Source organism: Falco naumanni, chromosome 1 (genome assembly GCF_017639655.2).
Source record: "Falco naumanni isolate bFalNau1 chromosome 1, bFalNau1.pat, whole genome shotgun sequence".
In the NCBI taxonomy this organism is placed as follows: Eukaryota; Metazoa; Chordata; class Aves; order Falconiformes; family Falconidae; genus Falco; species Falco naumanni.
The window spans coordinates 64,491,130-64,504,496 of record NC_054054.1 but is presented as its reverse complement, the minus strand read 5'-3'; the positions used below and the strand labels follow the sequence as shown (position 1 = coordinate 64,504,496).

The 13,367-nt window shown below is 42.1% G+C and overlaps 1 protein-coding gene across 14 annotated transcripts in view; it reads right to left on the bottom strand.

Annotated features, from left to right (window-relative positions):
- The window catches only part of ADGRL3 (adhesion G protein-coupled receptor L3), a 527,115-nt gene that overhangs the window by 173,403 nt on the left and 340,345 nt on the right, over positions 1-13,367 (bottom strand). The gene's annotated exons all lie outside the window — the stretch shown is intronic.

The following is a 13,367-nucleotide window of genomic DNA, read 5'->3' as shown; positions in this document are numbered from 1 at the left end:
CTCCAGGGAGACCTTATTGCAGCCTTCCAGTGCCTAAAAGGGACCTACAAGAACACCAGAAGGGACTTTTTACAAAGGCATGGATGAAAGGAAAAAGGGGAATGGCTTGAAACTGAAAGAGAGTAGATGTAGATTAAAGGAAGAAATTCTTTAATGTGCAGGTGGCAAGACACTGGAAAAGGCTGCCCAGAGAAGCTGTGGATGCCCCATCCCTCAAAATGTTCAAGGCCAGGCTGGATGTGGCTTTGAGAAACCTGGCCTAGTTGAAGGTATCCCTGCCCATGGCTGTGGGGTTGGAGCTAGATGGTCTTTAAGGTCCCTTCCATTCCAAACCATTCTGTAATTTTACTCTGTTCTATGATCTACTGGGCATACATTACTATTATTGGCCGCTCCACGATACACAGAGCCTTTCCTCCTGTGGTCCTTGGCCTTCTGCTATGTCCACTTTCAAACTAGTGCTGTTTAAAGACCTTACTTGCAGGCAGCCACAAAGCTCACCTTTTCCCTGGCCCCCTGTTTGATATCAAAAGCCTCAGACATATTTTTGACACAACCACAATGGTTAACAGGCAACCTCTGTGGCAAGATGCACCCACAGAGGCGTGTGATCATTCTTGGCCAGCCCTGGGCTATATGGTAGCAGTAACCTCCCAAAACACCAGCGCCTCTGTTCCTACAAAAGATCCTCATCTCCATGGGAAAGGAACAACAGGCTCCTCTAAGCTCCTCCAGTAAGGAAATAGGTCATGTCACAAAGTGACTGGAGGAATCAGGTTAGTACCATGATGCTAAACAGGTCTCTGCAGTCCATGCACAGAAGTAAGAATCACATTTTAACCTCACGTCAGCAAGCTGTGGATAAACCTTGGGTATGCACAAGCCTATGTCTGCTGCTTCTGTATCCGCAAGCCTTCCTGGGAAGATAAATTAAAGAAATGCACTGATGCATGCTATATTTTTCATGATTATTCCTTCTGCAGATTAAAACCAGTTTTCAAATCAAAGTAGGAATAGGACAGTAAGGTCACTGTAACAAAACCTGTATCTGGAGGTGACCAGCTTTTACAGCTCTGGGTCTACTCGCTAAAGCAAACAGTCATCACTGCTAAATGTCAACTAACTGCAGAAAAAAACTTTTCACATCATTTCCCCCCCAACCTAGAAGTCATCATAAGGGGGAAATGTAATGAAACATGTAAAGGCCATGGTTTAGCAAGGTGATGCTTACTGCCTTCAATGTGCAAATCGGGTTGCATGGAAATCAGTAGCTCAAAACTCCCACTGGCATTACCCTGTACCAGCTAGCTCCAAAGACATGTAGGAGTCATTTTTGCTAATTTGAATTTTTTTTCTTTGGTTACAGCTGATACACACACTGTCAGCTATGTTGAGGCAATGACTTCCAAACACGCACAAGATCACCATGGTCACAAATTACACTGCAAAGGGAAGAGAGGACTTCCCAAGCCTTCCTTGACAGATGCCCATTTTTAAGGTTTCTTCTCTCCATTGAAAAAACAAGAAAGAGGGGGTATCATGTCTACTCTCACAGTGCTTAATCTAATGAAGCCACAGCCTTAATAAAGTGTCTCTTAGGTGGTCAATAACCCTAAAGAAATGTCTAAAGGTAGTTTATCCGAAATATCACAAAATATGATGTTAGAAGGAAAAAATATATTCTGACAGCATAGTATCTCAATTCAAATTAAGACTTTTTTTAGTGCAGCCCATTTATATTTGTATATTAAGAAAATGACAACCTCTTCCACCAGAATTTGCCAGTACAGCAACGCTCTTAATAAAATAAATGGTTATTTACCAAAATGCTTCTTGTATCCTCTATAGTTCACTGCCTTGCATCATCAAATTTTTCTACCCAGTGTAAATACAAGCTCCATAAAAAGAGTATGGGAAACAAAATGCAAAAAAAACCCTAAACCAACAATCAGAAAACCCATTAGGAATTAAATCTTCCAATACCTTATGGAAAAACTGCTGGAACAAGATTTTGCCCTTTCCAATGGACAGATGTTCACATCAAGGAGAAAATTAGAACTTGATGACAAACTCTGAAGTTTAAATGTCACTCCCTACCACTCTGGTTCATATAAAAATGGAAGTGGCATTAAGAGAGCAGTATGCAAGCTCTGCAGACTGGTAATTTCTTCTAATTGAAAAGCAGAGTTTACAGACACATTTAGTAACACTAATCATAAAGTACACATCTGAAAGTAGAAGGCTTTCTTGATTTTAGTGCCCAGAAAGCTGTTTTCTCACTGCTAGTGAACTATTTGCTTTCACAGTCTATTCAGGAATTTCACACTCCATGGGACAAGTTTCTAATACCTTTAAAAAAAAATCTAAAAATCTCAGACCTACCCATAACTGTCACAGAAAGCAACCTCCTGAGCATCTTCAGAGCAAGGTGCAAAGCATGCAATTCAAGAAGCACAATTTTGACTTTTTATGTACGATGCAAAAAGGCACAAAAAGGAGTCACTGACTAGGCAATATAACCAAAACATTTACAACGTGAATACTATTTTACCTCTTTAACACTAGAGGAGAATATCCACCCAAGAAAGGCACTCCATGAAGTGATGCAATGATTGTCTGTGTGCCTTTCTGTAAGGTACACTCCAGTTAAAGTCAAGTCATTAGGCTCAGTACAAGAGGAAGCGGATGAAATCCAATCGAATGCATTACAGAGGTCAGACTAAATGAGCTAATGGTCCCTTCTGGTCTTAAAAAATCTATTAATCTAATTTAATTCTCTGTTCCACTCTTCATACCAGAGTCAATTTAAACTCATTTATATGAGAAGAACACATTACAACAGCCTAACACAACATACCATGTTCTGACTGTGCAGTTTCAGTCTGCCCAAAAGCTTCATCTACTTCCCATCGAGCTCAGGAGGCGGCTTTGTTTATCCATAAAGAGAGCTTGTATTTACAAGCAAGGCACCAGGCAGAGGCACCTCTTTCAACACAACACTGGATGAACCTGCATCTGAAACTATATGAATTGACCAGAAACTTTCCACACCGCTCTCCACCTTGCCTTGTTTTTTGGGTGCTAGTGTTCCTCACTCAGATCTGATACTCACCACGATGAAGAGCACAACACTGTATTCAATAAAATCTGTTCCAGTCACTCCGAGGATATCTCCTGTGAATAACTTGTAACACTTAATATTGCACCAAGAAAATACTTGGCAGTCACTGTCCAGTGAGAAAAGCAAGCGTGTACATGCAGAAGGCCAAAAATAGTCATGGCTGTAAGTCCCTCCAGTGTATACATATACTCCTGTGAAGCAAATATATTTTATTACCTCTCCCTCAAAAAAACCCATACAAACAAAAAAAACCCAACAAAAAACACACCCCCAACAAAACCCCACCAAACACACACACACACAAAAGCCAACAACCAAAACCAAACCCTCTTTTTCTTCTCCATGCAGCCTTCCCATAGTATTTTCCTGCTTCTGTAGCCTCAGTGTTCACATTACCATTACCAGTCATTTGCTTAATTCAGCAGTACAAGAACACAAAACATCACATCAGGCTGATTGACTTCAGCAAACCACAGCATCCTTCTTACACATGCCTTGGATAGAGGGAATAATCTAACACAGTCAGAAGGGCTACTGAATTTGAGGCCGATATACAGGGGCTCACAAAAGCTCTTCACACGGTATATTGGAAAGACCCTGCAAACGGACTAAGGATTTCTTCTCTGCTGGCATATCTATACTTGATGCCACTTTCTCTCTGCTTGCAGCATACACACAGCCCTTTCCCCATCTCAGTCCTAACATCAACAGATAAAAAAGAACTGCTGAGCTGCCTAATGCCTCATCTCTTCAGTAGCTATGTTAGTTTATTCCAGCTATTTGAGGGAAGCATGAATGGCATCCCAGTAAGCCAGCTCAGACTGGAATAAAGGCAGGTGATTTTCCCACCCTCTGTTGTGGCCAGCGTATGACTTCCATAGTTTTCTGCTGTGATATTTCTTTGCTTCCCCCCCCCCCCCCCCCCCGCCTCCTTTTTCAGTCTCAAGCAGCTGATACTCTGTGAGAACACAGAGCCAAGGAGCTGCATAGCATGAAACACCCAGTTTGCTTATTCAATCTTTTTAAACCAAATCCCATGTTTCAGTGAAATGTGCCTTAACTCCTGTTTCCTCTCAGCACATTTTAACCACGCAAAAATCCTATTTACAGTGAAAAAATCCCATTACAGTGAACAATCACTACATTCTTTTAATGGACACATCTCTTTCACCTAAGCCTTCGTCACTGCCTTTGCCCTCCAATCATGAGTACACCCTTAAAAAAAGTCTTTTCAAATAAAAATGTATGGCAGATATTATGACTCAAATTCTTACTGATATTCACTATTTGTTCCAGCTTACAATTTATACTGATACATATGTACATCGATTCGGATGGTTTAGACACAAATCAGGAAGTCAGAAAGTCTCCCACCGGCAAAATGCAATTCCTTCCAGGGCAAACAGAAATCCACTGCAGACTCGCTCCTGAAGTTCCTAGTCCAAACTCTCACAAACTTCAGAGGATTTGTATGAATAATGGCTGAGCTGAAACTCTCCAGGCACTTTAGGATTTTGTCCCAGAAACTCTTTCATTATATTAAACTTTACTCATGCATACTCGGCAGACTCATCTGAAAGAAATGGACACCGTTTTATTGTTTTTTTTTCACAACCCAACTCTCCTGATTTAGCATAGTTACTAATGCCAAAATGCACTTTAAGCTGTGCTTCAAAGTGCCTATTATCTCTTTTCTCTGGAATCTGCCTATCTTCCCCTATCAGGTTGCCGACAGCATCACTAAATAGCATTTCACAGCCATTTGTGGCTGGTCCCATTTCTTCCAGAATGTGGAGATCTTCAAAATGGCTAATGAGATTCTTTTTGTACCTTTAATCTAAATTCCCTTCCTATCAGCAATCCATCAAATCCTACCCTACCATGAGAGTTCAGCTGGACTTCTGAGCATTTCCATTCCTCAGGTATGCCTTGGGGTACTTTTTATCAGCACAGTTATACCTCATGTGTCTGGCAAGCTGACTTGCTGCCACATCTTAAGGATGGGGAGATGCTAAGGGCAGCACAACTTTCTGAAGTCACAGGAAGGTTCTGTAAAGCCTCCCCGTAAAGGTTCAGTGATTTTGTAGCTTACTTGTAAAGAGCTTTTTATGTCTCTTTAACCTGAGTATCAAGGCCAGGAGTATGAAGGGCATCCAGGGCATCCTCTGCTTGCTTGCACTCTAAAGCAGAATATGGCAGGGTATCTACATCTGCTTTCTTGGCTTTATTGGTTAAAAAAAGGAAAGAAAACCTCTAACGGCAGCACTGCAGAGTGCTGGCAGCATTGAAGAAGTTAATTAGCAACATTGAACTAGACTTCAGGAGACGAGTCTTAATAAGTGCTGCTAAAAATATTACAGTAGTCATTTCTAGAACAAACACAATCAGTGGCAGACAAGCGAGGAGAGCGATCCAGACCCATGAACTGCCATGGTGGAGGTATTTTTGTAAAGGAGCAGGCATAAAGGCTGCTCATTTTAAAAACAGTAGAAAAAAACCCAAGCTGGCACATGAAGAAAGCATCCAGGACCCCATGCCCCAAGCTAGGCTAGTGTCCCGACAGCCAGGCCAGAGCAGAGCTGAAAGGAGCAGAAGGTGTTTGCACCATACAGGGCCAGTCTTGAGGAATCAGGTGCACAGATACAACCCAAGGTGAGAGGATAATGCCTTGAGCAAAAGCCTGGCAGGTTATAAGCCTTTTTTGGGGTAGGAGGAGAGAAGCTAGCAGAGGGAACAGCTCAAAAATAGAACATCCTCGAGTCTCTTGTTGGGGTAAACCCCCAGCCTTGTGCAGATCCCCCTTCACTGCACACAAGATAGAAAAATCTGCTGACCAAGGGATAAACAATGCATTTGTCACTAAAATCCGTGCATAAAAATCCAATGCTCAAAAGCTGTCTCTAGTACATGATGCAGTCCTCTCCTGCAAAAAGGCGGCCTCGGACATTTGCTCCATGTCACATTTCACTTCTTGCCTCTGGGAAACAGCTCAGACCCAAAGGGCTGGCACACTCATAGCTGGGTTTGATGCAAAGTATTTGCATCGGACTGATAAGCTGCGGTGGATATCAGTGTGACAACCTGGTGGTCTTGAACTTAATGAAATGACAATTAATCATAACTCCAGGCTAACTCCTCAAGTCAAAGAGCTCGCTGCAGAAGAGGAAGAGCCAACATCCTTCATACACAGTTAATGCTTTTTTCCCTATGCAATCACCCTGCTATCTTCGGCGGTACTTCCCATGCTTGCTGCCAGGAACAGCCATCTCAGCTTTTCAGACATGTTCTTGGCAAGGTGCTTTCACCCTCCTGGTGTTTGACAGGATTATAAAGCGCCGAACTCTCCAGCCTTCTTTTGTTTTGAAGCTTGAAAGTGAAGTTTAGCTTAATCATTTTACCTCTTGCTGACCTTCCCCCAGTTCAACCGTCCTGGCTGCCCACCGGCCCAGCACCCAAGGGAGGACCCCAGCCCACAGTTATTAGCTGTGACTCCACGGCATGCAGGTCTTACGGCAGATTCCTGCCTGGTTTGCTATGGTAACAATGACCTCAAGGAGGATGCCGCAGCATTCCATTTAGCTTCTGGGTGGGGTAGGTCTGCTGTATCATTTTCTCAGGCTGGCTCAAATAGGTGCCTCAGAGTTGGGAGCAGTGACCCAAGGCAAAGGAGGGCTCCTCCACCTCCCTTTGGTAAGGCTATCTCCTGTGCATGGTCCTACTGAGAAGTACACGTTTATTCAGGAGGAACAAGCAACCACGTATTTATTTGTACTGGAGAGGTAATGCAGATACTCGCACTGTGCTAACCAAACAGTATTAATATTTATGAAATGTTCCACAAAGGGAGTACTTTGAGGCTGAATAATCTTGCACTTTTTAAGGATTGTTTGTGAGATGGTAGAGGAAAGAGCTTTCCTAACAAAAACCAGAAATCCCTAATTCCAGAAAAGTGTCCAGTAGTATACTTTTCTGTCTTTTCTTTTTTTAATCAAACACTGCTCAAAAAGAAGGAAAATTTGAAACAGGATAAAAATAAAGAGACAAATGAGGCTTCAAAATGGGGAACAAATGCAATTCTGGATCCTAGCACACCCCAGTTAAGTGAAATATCTTCCTGTCCTTCTGAGCTTAAGGTACCAGCTGGCCAGCAAATGTAGGCTGAGGTGCCAGCATTGTTATAAAAGGCGTGCTGCTTTCTTCACCTCCGGACTTAGACATGTCCTCCTATCATAAACAGCAAAAAGGGGCTGAAATTTATAGAAGAAATGGGACACATATATGGGCAAATATTAGAGGATAAAAGCTAGGGCTCCAGTCATGGTGCGTGTTTAGCAGAGGCTGCTGAACGCGAGTGCTGATCTCTCTGAAAAACTCTAGCAACACTGTGCAACCAGCAGCTGTCACTGTAAGCAATGAAGAGGAACAGGAATGAGAGAGCTAGGGATGCTCCTAGATGGGAGGAAAGGAACTGGAAAATAAAAAACACAGGAGAAGCCACAATTAAACACTCAGCAGCTCCCTAAAAATGGTCCTTGTCCACCAGGAGAAGCTGCTTATCAAAATAGCTCGGCCAGCCTTTTAAAATGCAGCCCAAATTCAACTTCAGAGATGCTAAGTGTGGCTTATATCAATGGGATCTCGAATCGATGGCAATTCATATCCTGTGCACAAGTGGGATTTAAGATTCGACAGCCCTTTTGATGCGTTTCCCAGGCAAGGATGTAGGGCGTTAAAGGCAGGCAGAGCAGGATGCCGCTTCCAGCTACCTATTAGCACGTGACAGCTTTGAAACATTCAAGATCCTCTGCCCACTATCCACATTACTCAGCTGTCAAAGGAAAGGCCTCAGATTTATGATGTGAAAATTACATTTTAACGAGGTGTCACATGTGTTTAAAGTTCTTATTCATCACCATACTGCCATATCTTTTACCCAAGACAGAAATGCACTTAATTAGCATATTATAAGGACAGAGGTTTCACCTTATCTGCATTGTAAAACTGCTTTAGGATAAAAAAAAAAACAAAACCACAAAACAACAAAACCACAACCTAACCACTCTTACTGAATAAAATGGTTGCAATCCCATGTGAAGAGAGCGTCCCACAATATTTAACAACATGTGGAGAAGTTTGACATGCACCCTCTGAGTTTTTTTAAATATCACAGATATGGATGGAAGGTTCGTATCGCATTCGATTACTGGACTGGCAGTCCACAGTGTTAATATGCAATCTATGAAAGCCACTTAAGCACAACGAGGTTGTATTAGAAGTCTTATGTCATATCACTGTCCTCCTTATGTATTGGGCATATGCATTTATTAACTTCATACATCTTTTAAATACCCTGTGTTGTAATGCCTGGGTTTCCCTGACATAATTTAAAACGGGAGGTCTGTATTTCCCATCTGACTGGAAATGGCTGCCAGGACTTCCAAGTCCCAGACAAACACAGAAGGGATCCTTATCCCGGTTCAAGTCCTTCCCTGGACTTCTCCACTGCTGAACTACAGGACAGGCTCCAGTCTGTACCCCTGGTCTAAATGTACAGCTGTGCTCATCCCGAGCCCCCACGTGAGAGCTGCTGGCACTGGCATGGGGCACCTCAGACATTTAAAGACAAAACTTTCTTCTTCTGATCTCTTTGCTGCCCAGGAATCCCTACGTGGTGCCCAGGCAGGAGCCATGACCACCTGGGGAGGTGCAGAGATGCAAAGCGAGGAGATGTGTGTTTGTATGCAGCACGGCACTGGGAAGTATGATGGGAGCACTTTACCTTTTTGGAGAGGAGGATTTGTTGATATTTTCTTGAATTTGTTTACACAGACTGTATCACAAGTGGGTGATGATTAAAACAGGTAACTCTGGTGAATATTAAGACCGATCAGGTTGCAGAAAATTGTTCATTCAGTTGATACAGCCTTTCATTTCTTTGTCTGCACATGTCTAGTGGGGCACATAAAAAAATAACCTGAACAATTCTCTAGGTTCAACTTCTTGAAGAATTTTATGGAAAATACTGTTAGAGTTGCAGAGCTACTCTCACTATCACTTCAAATTAGCAAACTCAAGAGCAGCTACAAAGAAATAGGCCAAAAGCTCAGAAGCATTTACGGAGAAGCATCCTCCAGAAACCTCATTTTATGGCCATACAGCTCAAAGAAAATTGCTTCAAAGAATTTTGGCATAGTCAAGTTCACTTCTTGAACGTAGACATCAATGACAGGTTTCCTGGGATGTGCAGGCACTGAGGAGTGTTTACTTTCAAAACTGCTTTTGGGATAAACAAAAACAATCCCAGTCAAAAGGGAAATAAAAAGAGTGCGACAAATCCTTAAAATGCAGCTTTTCCCATTTCTGAGAAAAATGAACAATTGGTTTTAATTCAATCAAGAGCACAGAATTGCTTTTAGATGAGTTAAATTCAGCTTTGTGCCTCACATAAGACTTCAGAGTATTTTGTCTTCCTTGGTACCTTCAGCTGCTACAGAAGCTGAGCACAGAGACTCCAGGTTTTGACAGTCATTTACCAAGGAATAAAAGCTTATTTTTTTTAACAGCGGGTGAGAGAAGCTCTGTGACAGTGAAGATCTCAAATATGTTCCAAACCTACATGCACAAACATACCTCTAATTAAAACTCATAGAAGATGTTTAATCACTGTGAAGAGCCAGAGGATGTGATCCCTGCCTTTCCTATAAGCTAAGCAACTCCTGCTGCCTCCCATTTTCCCTGAATGGTTTGGAAAATGACAGAAAATGTTTTATTCTATGTGAACTGAAGCTCCCAGAACCTATCTTTTATTTCAGATATCCTTGAAATGTATGATACCAGAGATTTCAAATACGTTTCAAATATGTTACTGGCTACTTAAGTAGCTAAATGTATCACTTTCCTTGTTAAGATCAATTTGTGGTTTTAAGAGCTCTTCCCCTAAAACTTCACCCTTAATTGTTTTTTAACAACCAATTTGTTCAACCCATCAATTTTATAATCTTTCTTTTATTTTCTAATTAAGCAGATATTGTTTACATATTTTGCTACTCAAACTGCAGCCCTAGGGAAAATGGCTGCATTGAACATTGCCTTGCTTTAAACAAGAGAAATACTAGGATTTTGGAATAGGAGAAATAAATATCCACAATCCAATCTTGTAAAAAATAAATAACTAAATAACCAAATAAAAACATCCTGGGTCTTCTGTTGCATCAGCTCCTGATCTGCTCTTTGATGAAGGAGCTGGGTTTAAGCCAGCCATATATTTAGTATTACATAAAGCAATGCAGCATGAAATTCGGTGCTAACCAAAAAATATGTTGCACTGAACTTGGAAGAGACACGGTCTCCCAGCTCCTCTCTGAAAAAAAAAAAACCAAAACCTGGTGTCAAGCTCACCCATTCAATTCAAAATCAGTGCTCTGTTTGATTTACTCAAAAAATAACATTTATACTAGCCAGGCTGTACAGGTAATAGAGCAGTAAACTCCGTTTGCAAAGCTATTTTTCTTTGCATTGAAATGCTTTGGCCCATTTGAGCTATGTCAATGAGAATTTTACTTGCTGTCAGAGCAGTCCTCGCAAAAGTCCTCTAAACCCGCAAAACAGTGTGGTAATAATGGGATCCTTATGCATTTCTGTCAAAAAGGAAATCTCAGAAATTTTCAGAGAAGAGAAACACACGTAAAATTCAGCTTTGTGGCCACATTCTATGATTTTATGTGCACCCTCAGTAAGTCTGCAGATGATACCAAGTTGCGGGGGAGTGCTGATCTGCTGCTGAGGGCAGGAAGGTTCTGCAGAGGGATCTGGATAGGTTGGATTGATGTACCGAGGCTGAACATATGAGGTTCAACCAGGAGAAGTGCCAGGTCCTGCACTTGAGCCACAACAACCCCACACAGCGCTACAGGCTTGGGGCAGAGCGGCTGGAAAGCTGCCTGGGGGAAAAGGACCTGGGGGTGCTGGCTGACAGCCGGCTGAACATGAGCCAGCCGTGTGCCCAGGTGGCCAAGGAGGCCAACAGCATCCTGGCCTGTATCTGAAACAGTGTGGCCAGCAGGACCAGGGAAGTGATTGTCCCCCTGTACCCGGCACTGGTGAGGCTGCACCTCAAATCCTGTGTCCAGTTTTGGGCCACTCACTGCAAGAGGGACACTGAGGTGCTGCAGCGTGTCCAGAGAAGGGCAACGAGGCTGGTGAAGGGTCTGGAGCACAAGGCTGATGAGGAGCAGCTGAGGGAACTGGGGTTGTTTAGCCTGGAGAGGAGGATACTCAGGGGGACCTTATTGCTCTCTGCAACTGCCTGAAAGGAGGCTGTAGGCAGGTGGGGGTTGGTCTCTTCTCCCAGGTAACAAGCAACAAGACAGGAGGAAACAGTCCCAAGTCATGCCAGGGGAGGTTTAGGTTGGATATTAGGAAAAACTTCACTGAAAGGCTGGTGAAGCATTGGAATGGGCTGCCCAGGGAGGTGGTGGAGGCACCGTCCCTAGAAGCGTTTAAAAAAATGTGTAGATGCAGTGCTTAAGGACATGATTTAGTGATAGACTTGGCAGTCCTGCGTTAACAGTTGGACTGGATCATCTTCAAGGTATTTTCCAACCTAAAGGACTCTAAGATTCTACGATTACAAAGCAATCAAAAAGTGCACGAGAAGAACATCAGAAGAGGTTCACCACATTCCCTGACATCAGTTTCACCCTCTCATTTTTACCACCCGAAGCCAAAATTTTTTTTCAGTTTTCCATCTGGGGCACTGGGGAATTTTAAATTGTCATCCAAACATGAGTGAAATTAAAGGGGCTTCAATCTAGAGTAACACAAAGACAAATCAAATCCTTGCATGTCACAGAATTTCAGTCCTACGCAAGGTTTTCACCTGCTCTCCTATCTCACCAGTTTAGACTGGGGAAAAGGGGAAAACCACTTCCTTTTATATAGGAAACTTTTTCACTGATTATGGCCTTTTTTAAATTAAAGACAGTGTTACTGACAATGGTCACCGCATGAAAAAATGGCAGCAGAGAGTCTGCTGTAATACCTGGAAATGATTCACTGAAAAGGAAAGGAACTCTGTGAAATAGAAGGGATGCAATTGATTTTCACTCCTTGGGGATAACCAATAGCTCACAAATTGCTGTTTCACTCCACCACTCAGAAAGTACATGCTCATCATTAAGCCGGGAGAATGAGAAGTATTACTTCATTTTTTGCTCATCTGAGATCTTGCAGAGGTCAACATAATTGAAAACATTCCTGCTCCTCTCTTAATAGTCACTTGGTTTTGTTCATCTACCTCTCAAGATTTCCTTCTCCCCTTCCTTACATTTTTGTATAAAAATGAGAAATTCATTGCCATTTTACTATTTTTATTCCACCCCTCCCAAGATTTTCATATCCAGAGTTTCTGTCAGCATTTCTTGATTCATTTTTTATACGGATAACAGGCTGCACACAGGAAAAGAAAAATAAAAGCTCAGCAAACAGAAACCTCTTGACTTCTCTTTTGCAATCTGAAGCCCTGAATCCACTCATCCACTTCCGAGTTTCTTACTAACAAAGAAGTATGTTTTGGGAATAGCCATGTTATGAATCAAATTGTTTACTGTCCAAATTATATTAATTCTACCTTTCCTCTTAGTTTTTCAGCCTTTCTGAAGTACACAGTCCACCACAGGAACAACCTGATAACTATGACTACATCATGTATAGCAGTAAACATTTGAAAATGATTGAGCAAACGCTGTTTAGAAATTCTTGACCCGTTACATGAGTTTGGCCACAATCTAGGCTAAGTCATTTTACTAATGAAGTGGCAACTGTGAACATAATACTTGCAAAACAATGAAGTTGGTAACGTTAAGGGAATATAATCCAACTAAGTAATTACTGGCATAATTTCTAACAGAAAAAAAAAGGTGGAAAAGCTGGGAATCCTCTGGGAGCCAGATGCTCCTCTCTTACAGAAAGTATAGTTGTCATGAAATGCTTTTTTTTTTTTTTTTTTTTTTTTTAAAAAGCAGCTTTAAGACATCAACAATTTGGAGGATTTTGTTGTTGATTCCCCCCCCCCCCCGACTCTAGACCCACACTTGCGGGTGCATGCACATGCATGCAATTGGTGGTGGCTTCCTTAAACAGCCCAAACTGCTCCAGTTTAATCCAACAAAACCATTTAAGCTGGCTGGCAGTTTCCACCCAGCTGTTTGCAGTGACAGCAGCTTCCATGCTTTGTTTTGCCAAAATT